We start from the raw sequence: 27,929 nt of genomic DNA, 5'->3' as shown, positions 1-27,929 counted from the left end.
TGAGGTAATAGTCATTCTGAGAGATAGAAAGATAACTAATATTTTTTTCTTCAGAATGCATTTTATCTTTACCTAAATTGGAATTCTGATTATTTGTTGGAATTTAATTAGTGCTTATTGATAATGAGCCCAACATAGGATGCATTATAACTCAGCACCCAGTTATCTAATCTTCTTGTGCTCCATAATACACATTCTTGGGAAATGGAGACTGGGAAAATGCGAAGATGACAGAACATAATGTTATAAAAAAAATAGACTTTATTCCCTTTCGAGCTCATTTAATTTGAGGGTGCAGTGTAAAAAAATTTTATAATTTATTGCATACTGATGGTCATAAGGATCACTTCAGAAAGCTTTTTTTGTGTTTTCTTATGGTAGAGCCTGTTTTCCAGTTACAAAATTTTAAGAAAATTTCTTGTGAAAATGTGGCACTCTGAAAAAGAGGCTACTATGGAATTGTGGCCCTAGAGTAATGAGCTTGCCTATGTATTCTCATGTTCTTAAGTGTTTTTCCACTCAAACGTATTGTAAAACTAAGATTTACAGAATATATAGTCCATTCATGATGGCTCAGACTGTAAAGAATCCGTCTCCCGCATTGTAGACCTGGGTTCGAACCCTGGGTTGGGAAGAGCCCCTGTAGGAGGGCATGGCATCTCACTCCAGTATTTTTGCCTGGAGGCTCCTCATGGACAGAGAAGCCTGGTGGGCTACAGTCCGTGGGGTGGCGAAGAGTCGGACACGACTGAGCAGCTAAGCACATTCCTGGACTCTGAGTCCTAAGAGTGTCTGCTGAATAAAACATAACGCTCAACTTTGACTTCCCTGTTAGCACGGCTGATAAAGAATCTGCCTGCAATGCCATAGACTCCAGTTTGATGACTGGGTCAGGCAGAGCCCCTGGAGAAGGGATAGGCTACCCACTTCAGTATTCTTGGGCTTTCCTGGTGGCTCAACTGGTAAAGAATCTTCCTGCAATGCGGGAGACCTGGGTTCGATCCCTGGGTTGGGAAGATTCCTGGAGAAGGGAATGGTTACCCACCCCAGTATTCTGGCCTGGATAATTCCATGAACTGTATAGTCCATGGGGTCACAAAGGGTCAGACACAACTGAGCAACTTTCGCTTCACTCATGATGAAGAATAACCCAGATGATGACTTGTAGAACACTTAAACTGTTGTCAATGTGGGATGATAGTTTAATGGTCTCAGCTCCTCTGTCATCTGAGAATTATGTACCTCAGCAGCCAGAACCCCAAAATTCATGACAGTGTAGTAATGCATTATTTAGCACTTGCAAATATCTGGAAATTGAGAGTTTGTGCATAATTCAACCATTTCAAATATTTAAAATGAAATGAATCCACTGGGGAAAATGTAATATGCATGACTGATTAAATGAACATATACTGTGTGTCAGGTGTTACTCTAATTGTTTTATATGTATTTTCAATTAAACTTACCACTTCTCTATGGGTGCAAAATTATTTTTATTCCTATTTTACAGATCTGTAAATAGAGTCCACAAGCTAAGGTCTAGAGTTACAATAATTAATTGTTGGCTGAACTGAAATATGAGCCACAAGTAAGTCAACTCTAGATTCTGTACACTTAAGATATTGCTATACTACTAAGTAAACTGTGATTATTGTAGATTTTTAATTATATTCCGAAGGTCTGAGGTGACAGGAATGTGGAGTTGGGATAGTCACTTGCTTTTACCCTTGCTTCTGCTGGGTCAATACAGTCACCCTGAATTTCCTCATAGATGGCTATAGACAAAACCGGAACACAGCTAGACTGGCCACTTCACCTGGCCAGAGCACTAAAATTTCTTGTTATGCTCTATCCAGGGGAGACTAGAATCAGTTCTTGTAACCTCACATCCCTGAACTTTTATAAAAATTCTTATCATTTGAAACTTCATGATTAATTTCTTGACTTTCATTTTGCCTGAAGGACAATATGTTTTGCCAAACATTGCATCAAATATAGGCATACCTCATGCTATTGTGCTTTGTTTTATCGTGCTTCAGAGATATTTGTAATTTTTTTTTTTTTTTTTACAAACTAAGGTTTCTGGTAACTTGGTATGGAGCAAGTATAATTTAATTTAAAAGGTAGAGCCATTTTTCTAATGGCATTTGTTCACATCAAGTGTCCATCTCACATTTTGGTCATTCTTGAAATTTCGAACTTTTTATTAGGTTGATGCAAAGTAATTGCGATTTTTGCATTGTTGAAATTTGCCATTTGATATTGGAATACATTCTAAATAAATATGGCTATATTATACATCATTTTAATGTGCATTTCTCGCCTTCTATTCTTTGCTAGTGACTTATTACTTACTGTCTTTTTTATTTATCTTAGACTAGAAATGATGTTAGACAAAAGGCAAATTCAAGCGATTTAATTATTTGAGTTCAGAATGGGCTGTAAAATAGCAGAGACAACTTGCAATGTCAGCAATGCATTTGGCCAAGAAACTGCTAATGAATGTACAGTGCAATGGTGGTTCAAGAAGTTTTATAAAGGAGACTAGAGCCTTGAAGTTGAACAGTGTAGTGGCCGGCCATCAGAAGTTGACAGTGACAATTGTGAGCCATTATTGAAGCTGATCCTCTTACAACTACATGAGAAGTTGCCAAAGAATTCGACATCAACCATTCTGTGGTCATTCAGCATTTAAAGCAAATTGTTGTTCAGTCGCTAAGTTGTGTTTGACTCTTTACAACACCATGGAGTGCAGCACGCCAGGCTTCCCTGTCCTTCACGAACTCCCAGAGTCTGCTCAAACTCATGTCCATTGAGTCAGTGATGCTCCCCAACCATCTCATCCTCTGTTGCCTACTTCTCCTCCTGCCCTCAGTCTTTCCCAGCATCAGGGTCTTTTCCAATGTTAGTTTTAGATGGCTAAAGTTTTAGAGCTTCAGCTTCAACATCAGTCCTTCCAGTGAATATTCAAGGTTGATTTCCATTAGGATTGACTGGTTTGTCAAAAGTCTAAGGGGCTCTCAAGAGTCCTCTCAGCACCACAGTTTGAAAGCCTCAATTCTTCAGCACTCAGCCTTCTTTATGGTCCAAATCTCACATGAGTACATAACTACTGGAAAAATCATATTGGAAAGGTGAAAGAGCTTAGTAAATGGGTGCCTCATGAGCTGACCGAAAAGTAAAAAAAAAATTTTTTTGAAGTGTTATCTTCTCTCATTCTACACAACAACAATGAACCATTTCTCAATCAGATTGTGATGTTGGATGAAAAGCGGATTTTATATGAGAACCAGTGACTCAGTGGTTAGACTGAGAAGAAGCTCCAAAACACTTTGCACAGCCAAACTCGCGCCAGTGAGAGGTCGTGGTCGCTGTCGGTGGTCTGCTGCCGTCTGCTCCACTGCAGCCTCCTGAATCCAGGCAAAACCATTACATCTGAGAAGTATGCTCAGCACAGAAAACTGCAGTGCCTGCAGCCAGCGTTGGTCAACAGAAAGGACCCAGTTCTTCTCCATGACAAAGCCCAACTGCTCATTTGCACAACCAATGCTTCAAAAGTTGAACAAATTTGACTATAAGGTTTGGCCTCATCTGCCATATTCACCTGGCCTGTCACCAGTTGACTACCACTTACTTCAAGCATCTCAACAACTTTTTTCAGGGAAAATGCTTCCACAAGGAGCAGAAGGCAGAAGATATTTTCCAAAAGTTCATCGAATTCAGAAGCACAGATTTTTATGCTACAGGAATAAACAAACTTATTTCTCACTGGCAAATATATATATATATATATAGATAGATCGATAGATAGATAGATTATAATGGTTCACATTTTGATTAATAAAGATGTGTTTGAGCCTAGTTATAATTATCTAAAAGTCATGGTCCAAAAAAAAAAATAAAGTAAAATTTATGGTCCAAAACTGTAATTATGTTTGCACCAACCTAATATTCTTTTATTTGGTTTGATGATTTGTGATTAGTGATTTTTAATGTTACCATTGCAAAAAGATTATGACTTGCTGAAGGCTCAGATGATGGTGATCTTTTTTTTAGGAACACAGTATTTTTAAATTAAGGTATGTACTTTTTTTTAGATCTAATGCTGTTGCACACTTAAAAGGCTACAAGTATAGTGGAAATACAACTTTTATATGCACTGGGAAACCAAAATTCTATAACTGGCTTTCTTGTAGTATTTGCTTTATTGTGGTGGTCCAAACTGGTCATGGCCTATCTGGCATGTATCTGAGGTATGCCTTTGGAGCTGCACAGATTCTGCATTTGAGCCTGAAAAAAATGCAGTTATTCACTCAGTTGTTTCTGACTCTTTACAATCCCAATAGGCTGTAGCCCACCAGGCCCCTCTGCCCATGGAATACTCCAGGCAAGAATACCGGAGTGGGTAGCCATTGCTTTCTCCAAGGGAATCTTCCCGACCCAGGGATCAAACCTAGGTATCCCGCTTTGCAGGCAGACCCTTAACTGTCTGAGCTACCAGAGGGGGGAGTCCCCTGTTGTGACCTAATTTTCATTTATTCTTGACACAGCACACAAGGTCCATAGGCCTTGGGACTTCTCAGGAAGCAAGTCACTTCAGAGTTCAATCAAGCTGAATAAGCAACAAAAATAAAAGAGTAGGATTCTTGGCAAATATGTATTAGAAATGTCCATATTCAAATTATTTCTAAAATAATTTGAGAGTGTTTTCCAAACCAGGAAAAACATGCTTATAAAAAATCAGTTTTGAAGTTTTGGGGAAACCATTGTATTTTAACTATTTCTTACTTGCTATTGGGTCTGTACATCATACAACTTTTGATGTTACTTAAAGCTAAGCTAATACTCTGGATCTGTTGCTAAATGCATTTATTTCTGAAAAGTGACTGATTATTGAGTAAAATCACGTTAGCAGCGTTAATGTTACAATTCAGAGATGATACTTTGTTATAGAACTATGGCAAGGATATATGTTATGTAATGCTATACAATTGTGGAAATGTACTTATACTGAGTAGGCACAGTTTTAGTTATTTTGGTCCATTTTTAGCAGCTTCAATTTAAAGAATCATACCTCATTTTTTCTTATATCATCTTATAATCAAGTCATTTTCTAGGGTTTCACTTGGAGTAAGTCACTTCAATGTTATATACCATAGAAATACAGATATAAAGTAGAATAAAATTTTATATGTTTTGTTTAACATTATATACATTTCACATATAATGTAGTTTCTTAGTTAAATGAGAATAGAGGGCTATATTTAAATTAATAGCAAGGGTCGGCCACACTGATAAAATCTTTACTGTGACTGCTAAGTGTTAGTTACTCAGTTGTATCTGACTCTTTGGGACCCCATGGACTGCAGCCCGCCAGGCTCCTCTGTCCATGGGAGTCTCCAAGCAAGAATACTGGAGTGGGTAGCATTCTCTTTTCTGGGGGCTTTCAGAGCAATGTATAGTAATAGAAATGACAGAAATAGGGCTAAAAGTAGTATACACTCTGTTATTTGACTCCATGGAGTGCTTAAGTGGCTTCAGAATATTCCATATAGAACCTGAAGATATGGTTTGTTTTTGACAAATATTATGAGCATTTTGATAACTGCATAGTTTGAATGACTCAAATAATAAAAACAAGTAGGTAGCTAAAGATCATTTATGCATCTAAATCTTCCTCTAAATTCATGGTCTTCCTCATTACACTATAGATTTTTTTCTTTTCACTATAGTTTTTCCTGTCTATTTTGGACAAAAATATGAGACTCTAAACTTTATACTCACTAGTTTAAGTATATAATCAGAATATTGGTTAAAGGCAAGTTTATAAGCTGTCCAGTGGAAAGTTTAGGCTTAACATTTTGCAATAGAGGTGTTGGACTTAACATCTCACAACAGAGACAGGGTTTCAGATTGAGAATCTTGTCTACTTCACCTAGATCTACAAGAAGGGAAGAGATACGAGTGATACAGAGCTATTCTTAGAACACAATTCTGGATTTATTCCAGTTTGCTATTTTTGTTGTTGGTTTTAATATGCATACTAATCTACCTGGGCTGCTATAACTGAGTACCACAGACTGGAAGCTTAAGCAATAGACGTTTATTTTTTTCACAGCTCTGGAGGCCACAGACATTCATTTTTTTCATGATCAAAGGTATGGTATATTCAGTTTCTGGTGAGGACTCTTCCTGGCTTATAGACCTTTGCTTTCCGCCTACACCCTTACTTGGCCTTTCTTCAATGTGTGTTCTGGTAGGGATAGAGGGGGAGAGTGAGAAAGAGAGAGCAAACACCTTCTCTGGTGTCTCTTCTTAGAAGAACACTGATCCTATGTCTATGATTCTTATTGTTACCAAACAGGAAAGGAAGGGGAGGGATAAATTAGGAGTTTGAGATTAACATATACACACTACTATATAGAAAATATATTGAAGGCAGGAGGAGAAGGGGACGACAGAGGATGAGATGGTTGAATGGCATCAACAACTCAATGGACATGAGCTTGAGTAAATCTGGGAGTTGGCGATGGACAGGGAAGCCTGGAGGGCTGCAGTCCATGGGGTCAGAAAGAGTTGGACACGACTGAGCAACTGAACTGAACTGACTGATACAGAAAGTAAATAAATAACAAGGACCTACTGTGTAGCACCCTCCTCTGGTGGCCCAGATGGTAAAGAACCTGCCTGCAATGCAGGAAACCCAGGTTCAGTCCCTGGGTTGGGAAGATCTCCTGGAGAAGGGAATGGCTACTCACTCCAGTATTCTGGCTTGGACAACTCCGTGGACAGAGGAGCCTGGTGGGCTATAGCCTGTGGGGTTGCAAAGAGTCAGACATGACTGAGCGACTAACACAATAAGTAGCCCGCCCAGGGTACTATTGGATATATTCCATGTCTTATAGTGACCTGTAATGGGAAGGAACCTGGAGAGAATATGTGTACTTTGCTGAAACTAGTACAACAGTATAAATCACCTATACTTCAATCAAAAAAAGATGCTAGTCCTAACAAATCAAAGCCCCACCTTTGTGACCTCATTTAAATCTTGATTACCTCTTTAGAGGTCCTATCTCCAAAACTCGGGTTTAGGACTTCATTCAGTATGTGAATTTTGGGCGCTGGTGGTAAAGAACCCACCTGCCAAAGCAGGAGACATGAGAGAAGATGTGAGTTCAATCCCCGGATCAGGCAGATCCCCTGGAGTGGGAAATGGCAACCTGCTTCAGTATTCTTGCCTGGATAATCCCATAGACGGAGCAGCCTGATGGGTTATAGTCCACGGGGCCACAAAGAGTTGGACACAACTGAAGAGACTTTGCACACATGCATGCATGCTCAATGTGGAACAGTACGGAAGCACCAACATGTCCCTGTGTACATCTGGAGACTTTCTAAAAACCTTGTTAAACCTCATAGTGCGGAGCAACCCTGAGATCTATGTTCTGCATGTGAGAGTGTCCATATTAAGCTTCTCAGTTTGTTCATATTAGAGTTCTCAATTTCTTCATATCTTTACCCTCTCCAGGCTGTTTCTCAAGAAGATGTCCTCTCTGTGGCTCATAGGGTTTCCAGGCAAAAATAAAATTCCATTAGCTTTCATCTTCCAAGCCTCAGAGAACAAAGATGCTCAATTTTGCCTTTTCCTTCACCATGTTGCAAAGTGCAGGATCCAGTGGAAATTAACTGGACAAATTTCTTAGAAAAAGAATGAGGCACCCTATTCTAGAACTGCACTAATATTTTGAAAACACATATTTCAAAATGCAAACTCTTAAAGGGAACTGACCAAACTATTAATTCTTGCTCCTGGGAAAATGCCCATCACAATAGAAATTGAGGTTTGATAATACAAATTCTGCACTAAAATATTGCTTATGCCAGTGACAATTAAAGGAAGCAAACCAACACAGTAAAATTTTGAAGTGATGTAGTTCAGTAACATATGGTCTTATGAATAAAAATTATTGAATGTCACAAAGTCCTGTTTGATTATTAAACTCATTATTATAAAATTAGCTAAAGATTAGAGTAATTGTTTTTAAAAGCCTAATGTGTATTTCAGATCATTCTTATTTTCTAAAATAACTGTTTTACCTATTTGTATAACTTTGCAAGTACTTCTTTAACATTTATTGAATTAGTAATTTTATATATTTAAAGATTAGTCTAGGTAAATTATGGAGAACAATTAGAAATTTCTATCCTTTCCAAAATAGTATAATATAATTATAATAATGATTTACATCAATGCTAAAGAATAATATTGAACTATATTTTTCCTTTGTAGTTCCATTCTATCTTTAATGAATTTCTAAAGACATAATACCTAAGTAGAATTCTGTGAGGCACTGGGATATTTAATATAAAACTAAATTTACTTTTGTTTTGAAATTGTATTAAACTTATGTGACTTAAATTTTAGGTAAGATAATTCTTTGAGCCACTGGTTTCTGTGCTTCACACATTAAAGTGATATCTATGGATATAGAGTAAATGAATGTGCTATTTATAATAATGACTTTGTTTTAGATAAATTGAGTGAGATAATACATTTCTATGACTTTATTATGTGAGTGGTTATGGAGAGTTTTGTGTTCCTTTTACTTTGCTTGCTTTTAAGATACTCTATGTGTGTCGGGGGCTTGGGTGTGTATTCATGTATCTTTATCTTCTCAAATATTACTAATAGAATTTGTAGATATATGGTGATAAAATTACATTAGATTTATCCAAATCACATTTATTTGCATATACTTGATGAATATTTGTTTTTAAATTATATTCAACATTTTTGCTATATGCAGGTACACTAAAGATACGTTTAAGGGAAAGTATCTTGGAACAACTTATGTGCAAAGAGTTTAGAAGTTAATATTGCTTTATTGACCAAAGTAAAATAAGGAAACAAGGATTTAATAGGCTCAAGATATTAATTAGAGTGGAAAATATAACTTTTATTCTGAAATAGACCTGAAAATCTGAAGTACAAATTCAAATGAAATGTTAAATTTCTTTATTTCTTGTAAAATTTTTGTCAAGTAGAAATGGAAGTTGAGTGCATTTATAGACTTTTTGAGCACAGAATAATAGGTTTCCTTCATGAGCTACTAGGTAAAGTTATTTTAGTTTTTACATGAAATACATACTGTTTACTATTCCTGATAAAAATGAAGCACTCTATTTAAAAAAAATAGAGTCGAAAGAATGTAACACATTCACTCCTTAGGTTCTTAAGTCATTTTTTTTTTTTTTTTTGGTTCTTTTGTTCTGTAATTGATTGCTAACACCCCCTTTAACCCACCTTAAAGGGCAGGCAGGAAATTCATGTTTTCGTTCATCAGCCCATCCCTCTGAAAAGCGTTCGATATTAAAACAGTTTGCAAGGAGCAAAAGCAGAGGAAACAAGAGGCCCAGCTAGCCTGTAGCAAGGTTGGAAGAATCACGCAAGATTGCCTGCAGCACACAGCGAGTCTTGTTCCTGTCCAGTGTTTGCATGGAGGTATCAAGTTAATTAGGGTATGACTCTGCTCTTCGCTTTCTATGTGACCTTTTATTATATCTGTGACTCACTAGTTCATGTGGTGTCATAAAGCTATGGGAAAGTCTTTCTAGCTCTCTGACACTAACGAGAAAAAATTAGGCATTTGATATCTCCTTTTGCCTGAAGGTTTTACAGCAGCAAATTACTCAGAGGCAAAGTTGATGTTGTGGTAGATTTGCTGTGGGTGTCAGAATGTTTCTTTTGTCTTTTAGTTCTCTGCCTTCCTGGTGATCAGGTGCGACCAAGGGAGTTGTGCAGAGAAGTGAAGGAGGGGGAGGTGGTTCAGGAAGAGGTTACATGGCAGAATTCCCACGAATGCTGGCGCAGGATGAAAAAGATAAAGAAATCTTGTTTTTCTGAACTAGAGGATTCTCTGCATGACTTCCCCACTGTTGGGGTGATGAGCTTTCAGGTTAAGATTTTATTAACAATTCATATGGAGATTGAGGGCAGCCTAGGAGCAGATTCTCACATAAACTTGATCTGTCCATGAATGCTGTTCTGTGTTTGCCCTGACCCTGCGTGGCTTAAGACACTGCCTGTGAGGCCAGTGTGCCAGACACAAAGAAAGAAATGAAAAGCAAGCACATTCCAGGAGTCTGCACAAAAGACCGAGCAGTTTTCTAGTCGTCTCCCCAGAGAGGATCTTATCTCTGCATGGCCAAAAACCTCTAAAACGTTTTTATGTGTGTACCTAAAGTTTTAAAAATCAATGTGGCTGTTTATTAGGCATGAGTCTATAGAGATGTTTTGTTAGGTTTTAAAGTTTTGTTTTTCGGAACTTGTTGAAACTAGAAAAATATTTGCAAGGGTGCCTTTTCTGAAGCTTAGCTTTAGAAGTCACTGGCCTTGAATTGTTTTTACTTTGTTGATTGGTAGATACCTTGCAAAACGAGTCCTTTCCAGCTTTAAGAGACGCTTTAAAGCTTGACTTGACTTCACGATGCGTTGTGACACAAGTGTGAAACTTGTGGCAGAGTTAATACATAAGATGAAACTGACATCGTGGGGCGGGGTGTGGGTCACAGCCATCCCTGAGGTCCTTAGCACAGACAGCAGAGTTACATCCAAAAGAGAAGCAGGCAGGAAAGAAAGTTTGAGACAAAGTGCAAGGGAGACTCGGGACTTTTAACATTGTAATATTTCTACAGTTATTGGCAGTTTACTGCATCTAGATGTATGAGAACAGGATAATAACAAGCTATTCACAAACTATTTCTCTATTATTTAATACACTAGATTTGATTGTTTAACAAATGCACATTTTGGAAGTATAATATTTTAAGGTTGAGAGGTTAAAATTTGATAAACATAATTAATTTGTTGCTAAATTACATATTTCCACAGATGCCTGAAAATCCAGGTATACAGACTTGAATTTTGTGTATGTATTTAGCTGTTCCAGTTGTTTCAAACTTTTATGGTTCCTAAATTAAATAACCAAGAGAGGAATGCAGGCAAATGCTGTTAATTAGATAGGTTTTGTTCCTTTTATCTTATAGTGGTTTTACTTCCGTGAAATTAACTGTTGTGCTTAGGCTAATTGTCAGTAATTGGTGACAAAATCACTTCATTGTTTTCCTATAGCATGATACTAATTAGGATCTTTGCAATATTGGCTCAGCCATGTTCTGTATTTTCCTTTCTATATTGAATCATTGGTAGATAATATCAAGTGCAACTTAAAAAATCCATGAGATAAAATGTTTCTATTAATAATTAAACAAGTCTTTTAAACAGCTTGTTGTAAATTAACTTTAAAATTTTGAAATTGAAGAAAGCTTTTCTTATAGGCTAGTTGATTTCATGAAACATCAATTGATTTTTTAAGATTTGAATTGAATCCCTTGGTATCATCCTTAAAATTAACAACTTCAACTGCTTAATCACATGCATTTCTATTATTCTATTTGTCTTCACAATATTGAAATTAGTGTTGCTAAAGTATCTTGATAATGTATCACAGGGCTGGACCTATTGTCTTTCGTTTCATGAGTGACAGTTATATCATAAAATATAGCATATTATTTGTTCTTTTTTCCTAACAAACTTTTTTTTGTTTTATTTTTTGCCACAAAGGAATGCACTTATAGTTCATACAGAAATATATGTGAATTTGGAGATTATAAAAGCTTACTTTTATGTTTTTCTTTAAATGTAGGAAAGTTTGTTCCATGTAGGTGACAGATTATAAAGAAAATGGGAGAATATTCTGTTTTATGAAGTCAGGTTTAATTCCAATAGGAAAAATAGTACAACACTATATATCCTATTAAAACGATCACAGTCAAAAATACTTTGCTCATTTTTTCCTTAAAAGAGTTCTCATCTAATTCCCTGTGATTTTTATGAATTTGTTATTATAAAAGTTTCCTAATAGCCTCCTCACTTCTTTTCCTTATTCTAAGATACTTTTACCAGTTGAGTACACTTTGCACTTTGCAGTGCATTCATTTTGTTTTAAATGCAACCATAACATATAACTTAGAGCTCAGTGTCCCACAATCCTGAAAAAAGTTTTTCGGAGGTGATTAGAAAAATAATTGCCTATTAAAAGGTGAAGATTGGTTTCAACAGGGAGAGAAGAAACTGAACTTTGAAATTGAAAGCATTCATTGTTAGCACGACACATATGCACCAAATCTGAAATTAGAGAAAACTCGTGAAATACAGATCTTGGCAAGGGGAATTGTTTAAATTTTCTAAAGCTGTCAGACCATTTTTTTCCCCCTTTAAAGAACAACTTCAAATGGAAAGCTTCACCTTTTGTACAAAGTTGAAATGTTTTATTATTACAGGATTGTTCTACACTGTACAAAACCTGGACAATTCAATAGCATGGAGGGGGAGGGCATGCACAAATGAAAATCTTTCTATCATTTTCGAATGTCCATAGCAAAGCACAAAAACTATAAAAATCTGTGGTTGTTTCCCTGAAAAAAAGAATCTTTTGATTTACAGCAGTTATTTGAATACCCATTCAGGCTCTTTTGTAACGTGCTGTAATAAATGCACATTTCCTAAATGAAGAATACTCATGAGGACACAAAACTCAAACATAAACTATGTTTAGATGTTGTATTTCAATAGGTTACCCCAGAGGATTAAACAAAGGTTCTTTTACTCTCTTTTTTTTTTTTATCATTCTCTAGAAAATAAATTACCCAAAGTAAAATTTGGTTGGTTCCCTTTTCACCTTATTGGTGGATATTCAATATATTCTCTTTTTATCAGTTTCAGATATATGGAATGTGAAAAACTAATCAGTTTGAGACTGACATTTAGATTTTAAAATGAGAAAGTATTATGAAAGTTACTTCGGGAAGATAATTTTTCTTTTTCATTCACCCTGCCTTATCATAGACTCTGGAGAGTGCAGTAAGATGGGGATTTTTTTTCTTGAGTGTTCTAAATTTACACGGAAAACATGAGAGAAACTAGGACTCTCGTAATACTGTGAGCCACGTCCATGGGCATTTGAATCCTATAGTTTAAAAAAAAAAAAAAAACAACTAATAAATCCAGTCTTCTTCTCACATAATCACCCTTGACAACCGTAGAGACACCATTGAGGCCAGCACTGGTAGCCGTCAGTATCTCTGACTGCTCTGGCCCAGAAGTCTTTTATAATTGTAATCGGTTTCTTCATCACTCCAAGCTGGGCCAACACCCCTAATTAGCCATAGCCTCATTTTGAAAATTAAAAACACCCCACACGCAATACCGTCAACAAGAAGGGGCACCCGACAGCAATAACTGTGCTCTTTGTGTGAACTCACACTGTGGACGAGTTCCTAGCCTCTGAACTATAAGGGCCATGCGTGGGGTTAATCGACTTTCCCGGTGGGAGATACACACATATCAGTAAGACCACATCCCACGCTGATACTGCCACACTCTGATGGTGATGGTTATATTTTACTGTTTTGCTTTTGTTTGTTTGTTTGTTTTAATCCAGTAGTGTGCTTGTTATATCAGAAACAGCTTCACTGTTTTACTGCCAAGTATATATTATAGCCCACTAACTAAAGTAAGCAGTGATCAATGAAATGTTTTGTAAAAAGTGGTCAGAGGTAGAACATGTTTACTCTAAGCTAGTTTTACTTTATGTTGCTCAAATAAGTTCCACATTCCACGGAGCTTGTTTTTTTCCCCAGGGGTTACACTCTGGAAACCCTTGGGAAAGTGGTCTTTTTTAATGATTACATTAAAAAACATAATCCATAATAAAACAGCATGATATGTCTTGAGGCACTTTAAATTGTGCTTAATTTAGAATGTAAGGAGTAACACCTTTCTGTCTTGCAATGGATGCATATTTGTCTAAAGACATATACTACTCTTCTGTAATATCCACCTTTCCTGGGACCTTATTTTGTGTTGAGCCATATCACAATCAGTAACTTGGGGGAAATGTATGATATGATATGATATGATATGAAATGCAGGAAAGTGTATGATATGATATGATATGAAATGCAGGCCTCAACAAGTAAAAGGTGGAAAAAACAGGTTTCATCAATGCATACCCTGTTGTCTCCCCTGAGCAGGCAGCTGCTAACTCCTGCTCCAGGTACCTACTGTCTGTAGGTGAAGTGAAATTGTGTATGTTTTGCTCACAGTTCCATTGGACCCACTGTTTTCATTTGCAGATCATGATTGAATGGCAAACTCATTTGCTGTAGAATTCAGGAGTAGCCTCCAACTAATGATTATTTTGCAAATTACCTAGCCATCTATCACCTAAGAAAATAACTTTCTCTTCTTTTTAACAGCAAGGGCTGGCTCCTTAAGACTTTAACCTCCAAGGATGAACACAGAAAAAAAAAAAAAGAAAACCAAACTCTAAATCATGCTTTGGGTGTATCTTCTAATTCTCTCTTTAAATTATGTGGGATAAGATGTGCCATTTATATTTTGTCATATTATGCATTGTCTCATTCTAAATAATTCTAAATAAAAATAAAACAAGTTATAAAGAAGTCAGGCACTTTGTGTGCTATAATCTTGCATTGTTAAAATATAAAAGTAAATTTGTGTAGAGTATCTCTTGAGGTACATATTTTTCCTAAGATGTCACATGGCTATGGAAAGAAGCTGTGTGGACAGAGGAGTTGCTTATATCTAATCAAGTGGCAAAATGATACAGAGAAACTTGTCTAGAATGAAGAGAAAAAAAACTGCCTTTTGGGAAGCTACATTAAAAACTTAATTTTATTTTCAAATACAGACTTCTCTTCTGGGGATTACTTCTAACAAGCCCAAGATGTGGACTCTTAAATGAATCATTACAACATACAGCCTAGAGTTTGGCCTCACTGTAAACTGTCAAAGGTATAAAAAAACCTGAGCAGGCCATGTGATTTGAGTTAACACACTCAGAGTGAAGTGAATTTAGGTCATTCTTAACCTTCTTGAGTTTTACATGTGCAGTTTTGCTCTTTGGTTTCTTTCTTTCTTCCTCTGATCGATTCCCAGGCAAAGCCAGAGCTCTTCAGGAGAAGGCTGAGATTATAACAGTGTCAGCCTTTGCTTTTAGCAGAGTGATGAGGTTATCAATAATGCATTGGAGATCTCAGGAACCTTGTATGTATGGACATCACAGCTGCCTGGCATTTACTGTAGGACTTGCAGATTTGAGCTGAGATGTCACCGCATCTGCTTTGGAGCCAGTCGTTGATGCCTTCTCAAGAAATCGTGGGGCCATAGGGAGAGCTGCAGATATTATCTAAACGAAACATTGCATTTTAGCAGGTGATTCAGGAGTGAAAGTATATCTATGAAATTGCTTTTTTAAAGAAGTCTATCCAATACTCCTCTAATAATGCTTTGTCTCCCTAGCTCCCTTCTAATGTTTCTAAGTTTTGCTGCTTCTCTGACAAGTTTATTCATATCCTAACAGCTTGCCTGGCAGCAGGGTTCATGCTCTGTACTTGGGCTTTCTGGTCACGATGGTGACTGAAAGTAATGGAGAGGAGGAATAAGAGAGTGTGGAAATGCAAAGCTGTCTCTTGTTACATTTCATCGATCTCATTCTGGTGTCATTCAATTAAGACAGAAATGTGATGGATGGTCTCCACATAGATTCCTGGGTTGCTCTCCATCCTTTGCAGATAAAGCTTTTGTGTTTTATTTTTTGAGTGGGGGAGGGTGAGAAAAGGGCATGGGCAAGTGGAAGAAATCAAAGATGCTATGTGATCTGAATTACAAATCAGTGTCTCTCCAAGGATGCTCCAAAATGTCAAACATACCATGTTTATATTTTCACTTCTTTTCTCATACACAGAGTACTTCTGTTGACATATAGTGTAGGTTACTAGAATGTAAAGTAGGGCTAATTCTTGATTATAATTTTCAAAGACTGAAGAACTTAGCTGCTCCTAAGTTCATTCTCCTACCAGCTCAAGATAATTAAAAATGAGCCACATGGCAAAAGACTTATCAACTCATGTCATTTTTGAAGTTTGAGAAAGTGAAAAATTCTTTTCTCGCTTTTTATAGGCCTGGGATTCTTGGTCATCCTTTTGGCAAATATATTTTAAAGCTTGTAAGATGCAAATAGTACATATAGTTATCTTTTGGTTAATAAATAAGTCATTATGATCATCTATGCTACAAAGAAGTATGCTGTCATGAGTTAATATCAGAATTTAGTACAATATAAGTTCTGATCCTTATCCTTGGTGACATGCTTTCCTTAACTGCATCACTCCCTCATATTTGCTGCCAGTGTTATAATGACAGTGATGATTGCTCATGGGTGTGAGAATCTATAAAGGCAATAACTCATGTATGCAGTGTTTTACTTTTTAAGAGAAATTAAAATAATTAGTGCAAACAGATACCACAAAAGCAGGTTATGCTAAGTAAACTCCCTTGGTTCCTTCCAAAGTAATACCAGATTTCAAATGAGTATTCATGATTTTCTAATCAAGGTTACAGCTTCTGATAATTAATGCACAAACCTAAAAGGCAGTGTAGAATAAAAATATAGGCAAGAGTTTTAATATCAGATGAATATGTTAATGTCCAGGCTCCCCTATGTATTTGGTATGTGACCTTGGAAAATATACTTACATCTTCTAGTTTAAAACTTAATTACATTATCTGAAAATAATCAAACAGAATTGCACATTTAAGTATACAGAAATGCTTACTCTATGTTTGTCCTATGCACGTTTGGCACACAGAAGGTATCACACAGGTTTACATTCATCCTGAATCCCCCTTTATGATTTTGACACTGAGTAATTTGATCCTCTCATAAGCTTGCTCAGTCATTTGGGAAAGGAATGCAAGCTAAGAAAAATAATACGGTTGGATCCTACCACTTTGAGTCCCGTTTTTTATTTTTTTCCCCCCCAGATCCTAATTCACAGAAGCAAATTTGCCAGTCTAATATTTTATTAAAGGACTTCCCAATCTTTCCTTATAAGTTTGTCCTAAAACTGTTGGTGAAAGGAACTCTGTATTAGGTCTTAATCCAATGTATTTATCAAAGAGGTTTTAACTATCATGCTTTAAGTTAAAGGGGAGCAGTAAACTAAAGCAGCTATGTACTAATTTTGTAAAGGTTAAGGGCACCCAGAAGTGATTTATTTGTGGATTTATATTGATAGTTAAAATCCTAACACACTCAGTAAGCTAAAGAACACCAAATCTTGTACTGCTGCACATGTGTATCCTTATAGGTATTTGTAAAAGTTAAATGTATTTATGTGTGGTGGGATTTGACTCTCTTCGTGATTCCTTCCTTCTGAGATCATGTGTGCTTGAATGCAGTGTTTAAAGAGAATTATTTTCATGAATCAAGGCTTACCTAAAGTACTCATCAAAGTGCAACTGGCATCTATTCAAGAAATTGCATCTATGAAGGATAGATAGTAACATATAGTTTTCCTCTATGAACAAAACATAAATAATAACTAGGGTCTTTCTGGTGAAAGAGTGTTTTTATCCTAAACTTTGCATATTTTTTTTTCAATTATCTGCTTTGCGTGCGCAGTTTCTTACATCCATTCTGAAATCTACTAGTGCTTAGCGTGAAGATATAAATCGTTCACAAATTCCTACAGTCACACAATCATTCCACACTCACTGAGCATTACAAGGGAATATACGTATTTGTGTGTTTGGATGGGGGATTAATACAGTCAATTAACTCATTTCATAGATGGTATGAGACGTGCTTGTTGATGTCCTAGGGTAATGTTCATTTTCCAACCAAAGATAGGGATTGCCATGCTGTGTTTGGTGATTCTCAATCACCCTTTGAGGTGTTTCAGCCCTAGTCTGGGGGCAGGGGGTGGAGAGCTTTTCTACTCTCTTGGGTCTAAGGAGGTGCTACTGTAAAGCAGCTTTCTAAGTTGTCCCACAGAAAATATTAGGTTGGCCAAAAAGTTCCTTTGGGGTTTTTGTACAATGTTACAGGAAAACCCAAACAAATGTTTTGGCCAACCCAGTATTTCAAAAGGTGGACTTTATAAAAAATTACAAATAATCATTATTTATAGAAAAAGACCCCCAGACTGAGTTCTTAGCTTCTGCATTATAACTTTCCTTGTTTGATTCCAGGAGGACATGTCACCTGAGACTTGTGACTATCTTAAATCCCTTTTACTGCTTTCAACACAGTTTACAGGGTAATTCAGCACTAGTTGCCAAGGACATGTTTTTCCTTAAAAATTCTCTTGCTGCCTTCAGCTAAAGTGAATTCCTCCTTCTTGTTGTTTACCTTCTCCCTCTTTAAAGGCTCTCTTTTTATTAGAAGGTGAGCATTGTGAAGTTAAAACAATTGCAGATGATCAAAGAATATCTGTTGCAGTAATCATGCTGATAATACTAACAGTGTCCTCAGGAAACTGAATGTTGCTGTATTGTCTCCATTCCTATTTTATGATCATTAAAGGAATTTCAAAGCTGATGCTACCCTTAGTCCCCGGTTGTCCCTTCTTTTCAACATTTACTCTTAACACTACAGAAAAGGCATCTTCTCCACAAAGTTTAAGCATCTGGCCTACATTTAATATTAAACTCATATGATGTTCTGGACATTTGTTCACGTAGGGTATGAATGATTTCAAGTTAGTATTAATGTTTATCATTTTGTGTCTATTGTTAGATATTTTAGGATCTGACCAGTATTTCTCTGTGATGCTCTCTCTCTCTTTTGTTCTGGTTCTTAGAGAAACCTTAGACATTATGCATGGCTTTCTGGCCATAACAACGTGGCTTAGAAAGCTTCTTTAACAAGCAGTCCATTACCACATATTTCAAATAGATTGTTCTTTTCCAACTTAAAAATCTTTCATAATAGTATTTTTGTTAATGTTCCACACTAGACAACTCCAAATTGCTCTCCTCCAACTGAAATTCTGCTTCACTTAAATCCATTTTCTGTGTTGGCTCTCTCTTTCTCCTTTATTTTTCACACTTTACTCATCTTCGCTTCTCTAATTATGTTCACAAATCTTTGGAATCATAAAATTAGAGTTTTAGTCTTGGCATGAACCCGAGGCCCACTAAGGTCATAATTGCTCATATTAAATAGAAAATTTAGAAAATGTCCTTGCCTTGTGGGAAACAGACTTGATGCCTTATTAAAGAATCAACTTATTATCTTGGAGTTTGTGGTATACAGTTCTTCATATTTTTCTTTCTCTCCATGGACCCTGGCACACAGGAGAGGGGTCAATGAATGCCTGTTGAAATAACTATGAATCTTTATGTCATAGTTTGAAGATATTTTTAATACAAAATGAGTTAAATTTTAAACTTCCCAAATACAGATTTGCTAATAGTGCATGTTTTCTGACGATGAACAGAAGTTTGAGTATTTTATAAGTATGTCTTGATAATTCTTCATCAAGATTCTATTGCTCTAGGGGAAATAATCAGGGCCTTATATTTCCATTTGCCCTCAAACCATTTCTTGACAATTAGTATTAGAATTGATATTTCCATGATTTTTATATTTGAAGATACAAGCTTGTTTGGTGAGTATGATTCTTTTTGAGAACTCCTAGTGGTTTGCTACACATGGAAATGTGGCAAGCCATTTTGTAAGTATAATTTCAAGAAATATGCTAAGAATATAAGATACACACTAAAATCACACACATTAAAACATACTTGAGGATAATAATGAAACTTTTTCATGTTGACATATCTTCTCACTGTACTCTCATCACGACCTGTACCAACTCTCTCATCAAAATCCAATTTATCCCTGTGGGTTTTTCTGTTTTGCTTTGTTTTCAGTCACTAATGAGAATAATATCAGCTATTTGGCTGTCCACTTGAATTACTCAGATCATTATTGAACCAGAGTTGTTTCTGACCACTGGGCACAGCAAGCATTCTAAATGATGGACTTGTAACAGATTGAATCAAAAATGTGGGAAGGGAGAAGGAATTATCCGGACAAGCTGATCAATGGGAATAGATGTAAAACAGAAATGGGACCATGCTGCTTTCCACTTGTGAGTTGAGAAAAAAGAATGTTGGTGGTTTCTATGCATAAATGGAGACATCTTAAAGTTCAGATGTGCACCTCTTACCTCATTTTTGTCATGTTAGATATTTCTTGTCTTTTTTCCCCACCAGTAAAAGTGAAGTGAGTCGCTCAGTTGTGTCCCACTCTTTGCAACCCCAAGGACTACACAGTCCATGGCATTCTCCAGGCAGCCTATACCTTCTCCAGGGTATCTTTCCAACCCAGGAATTGAACCCAGGTCTCCCACATTACAGGCAGATTCTTTACCAGCTGAGCTACAAGGGAAGCCCAAGAATGCTGGAGTGGGTAGCCCATCCCTTCTCCAGCAGATCTTCCCAACCCAGGAATTGAATCAGGGTCTCCTGCATTGCAGGCTAAACAAAAACTCACTCACTATTTTAGGTTGAGCCTCAAAAAGGATATGCACCTCACTTGGGCTTAAGTTTTCTAGAGTTCTGTTGTATTTGTTTAGAAAACTTACTCGATCATTTTACCCAGAGGTGATAAAGCCCTCAAAGTTTAACTCTCACAAATTCGAGTTTATGAGACTTTTGGAGAGAAAAAAAGAAAACTACCATGGATACATAGAAACATATATTTTGTTTCCTGGTCAAAAATTTTCTTATCAGTATAATGGACAATTTAGGAGACCATATTAATGTTTATATACTGCTTATAAATTCTGCATATTAACCATAAAGACTATAACATAATTATCACCTGAAGCTCCAATCAGGTGCCGGAGTTCTTGACTTGGTTTGGGAGGGGATTCCTTCAAATGGACTCTGTTATCACATCCTTCTTTAGTATTCATTAAGATCATCACCATTTACAAGCAAAATCATAGAAAGGCTAATGTAACTCAAAAATCAACAAAAATGACCTTAAAAAGTAAAGCTCCGAAGAACAAATGAGTCACCAACAAATTGAAGCCTTTCACTGGCGTAGTTGTATATTTTGATCCTTTTTGTTTCTCTGTTAGCTTTGGTTTAAATAAGTATCAGTTTACCTAACTGATTTCAAATACAAAGTTTCAAATGCAAAATAAAGTTGGATTAGATGATCTGTAATACTGCTGCCAAAGTTAGACATTTATAATTTCACAAATATGTGACAGAAGTCTCCAAACAACTATACTATTTTGTATCCTTTCTGAATTTTGGAAAGTAGACTTTATGAATTTTTTTTCATAAAAAGGCAAAAATGAGTGAAAGGCCTCTTACATAAGCATTATGCTCAGCGAAGAGTGATTATGAGTGTACAAGACATCACTCTTACCTTAAGCAACTTTTAAGCAGTAACAAAGCAATTTTGCTAGATAAAAAGTACTTAGAAACAAAAAGAAAACTTAAAAACTCTGAGTTGGTTCTAAGTGCTCAAGATTGAAGATCAAGAAGGGATATAAATGATACCGTTTTCAGACTCCAGGAAAGATTTAGGCTCTTCTTTATGTGACCTGGAGCACTCAGAGAAGGCTTTTGGTATAACTGTGTTTTCAGAATGGTTCTGAAAGAAAGTTAGAGGTAGAAAAGCCAACAACAATAACAACAAAATTTCAGCAAACTCTATTTCTACTCCCAACCTCAGGGCTGTGGGAAACCACATGTTTTACGTGGAGAAAATGGACCCATTAATGATTGCCCCTGGGCATCATAGAGGTGATCTATGATCAAAAAGAAGATTAATATCTGTTGTATATTTCTTTTCTGGCTGGAATTAATCACTGGTTTTATGATCCAAATCAAACTATGTGTCCCAATGAATAATTATGTAGGTATGATTATTCATTCATGTAGATAGGCATAAAATGGTAGAGGCAATTTTGTATTTGTGGGTGAGTGGATATGTGTAGGAGCACTTCTTTTTCATTTCTTGAATAAATCTGTATATATCTGCCAAAACCTTTTAGGTGTTTTCGGACTAAGTTGGAATGTTACAGTCTCAGAATGATGGAGAAACATGTATAATATGCCATAAGAAATAATAATATGTATGAAACACACTTGATTTCCCATTTATCCACTTCTAAACTCTGGCTCCTTTCCAGTTTTCCTTGTCTCAATAAATGGCACTAACATCCACCTAGAACCTCAAGTGGAAAACCGAAGTATGATCCTGGCTTTCTCTCTTTTTCTGAGACCTGCATCTTTTCCATTAGCAAGTCCTGCCAACCTGATTTCTAACTCTCTTCCTACACAAATACTTCCCTCTATGTCTAAGACCTCCACTCTTCCTGGAGCCACTGGTATTTCTTGTGGAGGCTGTCACAATACTCTCTATTTCTGTTTCACTCTTTTCTTCGTAGAGTTAACTTTTTAGATGACAGTCAAGGTAATTTTTCAAAGACTTTCAAAGGCTTCTCAGGAAAAAAAAAAAAAGAATCAAACCCCATCCCCTTGAACCTGCATTAGGAGACCTCTCCCTATATGCTGACTTCATCTCCTACCACTCTCCCAGCTGTACATCCTGTCCTAGTGATGCTGGCCTTCATGGAGTTCCTCTAACACGTCGTGACCCTTCACACAGTTGTCAACTGACTTTCCCCTTACTACATTCAGACCACTTCTAAACTATAACTTCCTCAGAAAGACCATCTCTGACCTCCCAACCACTGTTTAAATCTCATTACTCTCCACTTCCTTACCCTAATTTGTTTTATGACATTCACTTCAGTTCAGTCAGTTGCTCAGTCGTGTCTGACTCTTTGTGACCCCCATGGACTGCAGCATGCCAGGCTTCCCTGTCCATCACCAACTCCCAGAGCTTACTCAAACTCATGTCCATCGATTTGGTGATGCCGTCCAGCCATCTCATCCTCTGTCGTCCCCTTCTCCTCCCACTTTCAATCTTTCCCAGCATCAAGGTCTTTCCCAGTGAGTTAGTTCTTCGCATCAGGTGGCCAAAGTATTGGAGTTTCAGCTTCAGCATCAGTCCTTCCTATGAATATTCTGGACTGATTTCCTTTAGGATGGACTGGTTGGATCTCCTTGTAGTCCAGGGGGACTCTCAAAAGTCTTCTCCAACACCACAGTTCAAAAGCATCAATTCTTTGGTGCTCAGCTTTCTTTTTAGTCCAACTCTCACATCTATACATGACTACTGGAAAAACCATAGCTTTGACTAGACAGACCCTTGTTGGCAAAGTAATGTCTCTGCTTTTTCATACGCTGTCTAGACTGGTCATAGCTTTTCTTCCAAAGAGCAAGCGTGTTTTTAATTTCATGACTGAAGTCACCATCTGCAGTGATTTGGAGCCCCCCAAAATAAAGTCTCTCACTGTTTCCATTGTTTCCCCATCCATTTGCCGTGAAGTGAAGGGACTGGATGCCATGATCTTAATTTCCTGAATGTTGAGTTTTAAGCCAACTTTTTCACTCTCCTCTTTCATCAAGAGGCCCTTTATTCTTCTTTGCTTTCTGCCATAAGGGTGGTGTCATCTGCATATCTGAGGTTATTGATATTTCTCCTGGCAATCTTGATTCCAGGTTGTGCTTCATCCAGCCCAGTATTTCACATGATGTATTCTGCATATAAGTTAAATAAGCAGGGTGACAATATACAGCCTTGACGTACTCCTTTCCCACTATGGAACAATTATGACATTAGTACTTGCCAATACCTAGATTCATGTTCTATGTTTGATTATTATTTTTTTCCTCCATGTAAGCTCCAGAAAAACAAATAAGGTCTCTTTGCTCATCTCTAGTATCTAGGAGAATTTCAGGCACATAAGAATTATTCTGTTAGTACTTATCAAAAAAATGTTAAAGAAACTAGAACATAGTTTGGAATACTATGTAAATGAGAAAATTTTTTTGTAGCCAAGAGGACCTGGATTTAAATCTCAGTTTGGAGTCATGCATACCTTCTGGATTTGGGGATATCACCGAACACCTGAGTTTTCTTTTGAAAAAATGGGAATGTCACTACCTATCAGAATAATTTGTAGAGAGGACTAGAGGTAATGAGCATTATAAACACTATCATTGGCTAATATAGATGATACTGATCATTGTAACAGCAATGATGTTGATGATAATTATAAGAGTAATATGAAAGTTCCCTGAATTCAGGTCAGAGTACTTCACCAAAAAACAAAAATACCTACCCTTCAGTTATTACCAGGGACTTTGTGATTTGAATATACACCCTTGAGAAATAGAATAAGAACTATAGCTTAAAGTGTTTAAACTCATGTAGGAGAAACAATGAAAATTACGCAGGAGAGAACAGTCTCATTTTGGAAAAGAAATTGACCCAATGACCTAATGTATCTTTTTATTATTTCAAGCCAGAGTGTATATGTTTAATTCATAGAATAATTATGATTATTTTGATCATGATTATAGATAAGAATAATTCATAAAAGCAATTCCTCACTGCTTCTATGTTGAAATACACTTAGATGAAAGTTGTACTCCTATCAGGAAAATTGGATTAAAACACACACACACCAAGGATTTCAGTATTGAAAAGTTTTTCTATACAATATATTAAAGTTCATTGACTAGATTAATCCCCACTTACACTTTGTGTGAATTATAAAAAGGTACCCTTTCCTCTGTGCAGGTACCGCATGCACATTTGCTAGTGTAATTGGGCTTGTGCTTGTGTTTTGGTGAGCAGAGTATGAGCTGGATTTCAGCCTCATCTTGCTAGGTGGTGTCCCTTCTAGAGAGCACCCAAACAATCATAGGCAGGGGCCTGGTAAATATTAGATGGTGAATATGATGACAGAACAGGATTCTGAATAGGATGAACTGAAGATAGGTCCATGGTTTCAGCTCAGTTATGCTTTCCTTCAACTGGAAGCTTGAGCAGTATGCAGAATAAGTGAGACATACGGTTTCTATAATAGAAAAACCATGATAACCATGTCGTATTTAATCATAGCTCACTGAATATTGCTAATTCACATTTTAATAAAGTACTACATTTAATTGTAGTTCACTGATGATTGTCCATTTAAATTCTAAAATATTACTATGGTCCAAGTAGCATGTTTGTGAATATTTTAAGTCTAAAAAGATATTTGGGTAAATTTGTTGTGGTGAGGAGGTCAGGGTAGGAAAGGGAGGAGTTGATCAGGAAGTTCTGCTTAGAGAGCACCTTCAGTGCTAGATTTTATTCTATTGATCTTTATTGAGCACCCACTTCTCTGATGGAAAATATAGTTGTCAAAAATTTCAGACTATTTGAAAGCAACTGGGAGCACAGTATCAGTGTATATATCAGGTTACAGTCATACTGATGCCTTAACAAGGAAGGCAGGTCAAAGGAAGAAAAGTCTACATACTAACAGGTAGATCAGAGAAGTTCCGTGGGTGAAGCCGTCTTTCATTTGGAACCCTTCAATGGCAAGACCACTCTGTCATGTTAATGTCACATCCTAGTTGTCTGTGTTAAGGCTGGTCTTTTGAACAACTGAAAAAGTGAAAAATTTCAGCTGAAGGGAATGAACATGAATGAAGGGACGGTTGGAAAAACAAAGGCAGAGCCTCTTCAAGGGACGGTAGACAATTCATTTTGGCAGGAGGGCAGGGAACATACATGGAAAGAAGGGGATGCCTTGAACTTGATAAGATACAAAGGACTCGTGATGTAGACCAAATTCTATAGGAGTTTGCATTTTTCTGTTTTCCTTTCTTTTTCAAAGTAATATGGTTTCCTTGAAGACTTTTGAACATGACCAGATCTGTGTATAATTTATAGTGAAGGCTTTGTCTTATGTGTGTAGAATGGATCATCTGAGTGAGGGGAAGTGAGGATGGTATTTAGAAGAAAATTTGTTTTTAAAAATCAATCAGTTTTTAACTGTTCTAGGGCTTCTTTGCTGTGCGCAGGCCTTCCCTAGTTACAGAGTATGGGCTCAATAGTTGTGGTGCATGGACTTAGATGCTGCACAATATGTGGGATCTTGCTGGAACAGGGATCAAACCAGGGCCCCCTGTATTGCCAGATGGGTCCTTAACCACAGGACCACCCGGGAAGTATTAAAAGAAGATTCTTGTGTAAGATCTTAGAGAAGCAATAACGACTTCACAAAGATAAGGAAGATCAAGGCTTGGCATGCTATAGGAACTGTTCAGATGAAAGAAAAAATGGAGAAAGAAGAGTTAAAGAGGACTCTAAAGTTTTATCCCTGAATTAACAGAAAAATGATTTTGTGATGAACAGATTGGGTAAAGCCAAAAGACATCCTTGAACTCAGGGAATTTATAAAATATATTTCTTCTTAAGAACATGGGCAAGAAGATCTATACTGTTGAGCAAGTTTGCCTTTACATTTATGATGGGTTTTTAGCTCCTTTACAATTCTTTAAGACAGTATGAATTTCTGTTTATTCATTAAGCTTCAAGACATACAGTCATCTATTTATTCACATATCCCTGTTTTATTTCAGATGATTTAAACAGATTTGATTTGCAAATGTAAGTGAACTCATGTATTTAATCAAGAATGTGTAAAGACATAATACTGAATTAAAGCCCTTTAATGCTGGTGTTTAAATATCTGTTTTTTTCAGATATCCCGGATACATACTACCCTTTAACTCTGCCCTGGCAATGATGATTTGCTTCTTAGCATTTTTTATTTTATATTGGGGTGTAGCCAGTTAACAATGCTGCGATGGTTTCAGGTGAACCGAGAAGGGACTTAGCCATACATATACATGTATCCATTCTCCCCCAAACTCCCCTCCCATATGTGCTGCGTATAACATTGAGCAGAGTTCTCTGTCCTATATAGTAAGTTCTTGTTGGTTATCCACTTTAAATAAAGCAATTTAACTTTTTAAGATAAGTTTAAACCTATAGAACAGGTTTCCCTGGTGGCTCAGATGGTAAAGAATTTGACTGTGATGTGGGAGACCTGGGTTTGATCCCCAGATTGGGAATATCCTCTGGAGAAGGGAATGGCTCTCTACTACAGTATTCTTGCCTGGAGAATTCCACGGACAGAGGAGCCTGGCGGGCTTTAGTCCATGGGGTTGCAGAGGCAGACACAACTGAGCAACTAACACACACACATACCTGCATAAATGTTACAGAATAGTACATAGATTTTCCATATACCCTTAACCCCGCTTCCTCTAACATTAATATCTTATATATGTGGAGTTCAATTATCAAAACCAAGAAACTAACATTTGTATTGATGACTGATTTTAATGCTATTAGTCTCTCAATAATTTTTATAAAAAAATAAAATATTTGTAGAAAGAAGAATATTATAACCTATTATTTATATGCTCTGAATGCTATTTTAAACTTTTAACAATGAGAGCCAATATGATGAACTCTACACTGTTAGCCAATAGTTATGAACATGAAGAAGAAGAAGAAGTGAAGTGAAGTCGCTCAGTTGTGTCCGACTCTTTGCGATCCCATAGACTATAGCCTACCAGGCTCCTCTGTCCATGGAATTCTCCAGGCAAGAATACTGGAGTGGGTTGCCATTTCCTTCTCCAGGAGATCTTCCCGACCCAGGGATTGAACCCAGGTCTCCTGCATTGCAGGCAGATGCTTTACTACCTGAGCTACCAGGGAAGCCCCAGTTATGAACATAACCTACCATAAATGATCCTAACACTCTATTATGGACACCATTTTTGCTATTTATTTAGGGTTCCAGCAAACAATTTGACCTGTTGTAGTTGACATGTTGCTATTGTTTTTATTGAGTTGCTAAGTCATTTTTAACAGCCTGCAACCCGCCAGGCTCCTCTGTCCCTGGGTTTCCCCGGCAAGTATACTGGGTCGGTTGCCATTTTCTTCTCCAGGGGATCTTTTCGACCCAGGGATTGAACCTGTGTCTCCTGCATTTGGAGGCGGGTTCTTTACCACTGAGCCATCAGGGAAGCCCCTTTCACTGACATAAATGTTTGC

At 36.9% G+C, this 27,929-nt stretch overlaps 1 protein-coding gene across 9 annotated transcripts in view; it reads left to right on the top strand.

Annotated features, from left to right (window-relative positions):
• Window positions 1-27,929, top strand: part of LOC122687327 — a 716,827-nt gene that overhangs the window by 286,859 nt on the left and 402,039 nt on the right. The window contains exon 7 of one of the 9 annotated variants that reach the window (XR_006339111.1): window positions 26,444-26,471. The exons of the other annotated variants lie outside the window; for them this stretch is intronic. The gene's annotated coding sequence lies outside the window, so the exon portion shown is untranslated. The remainder of the gene's footprint in view (window positions 1-26,443; window positions 26,472-27,929) is intronic. 9 annotated transcript variants of the gene reach the window in all.

The sequence above is a fragment of the Cervus elaphus genome, chromosome 31 (assembly GCF_910594005.1).
Source record: "Cervus elaphus chromosome 31, mCerEla1.1, whole genome shotgun sequence".
NCBI lineage: Eukaryota > Metazoa > Chordata > Mammalia > Artiodactyla > Cervidae > Cervus > Cervus elaphus.
This window is presented reverse-complemented; position numbering and strand designations above follow the sequence as displayed.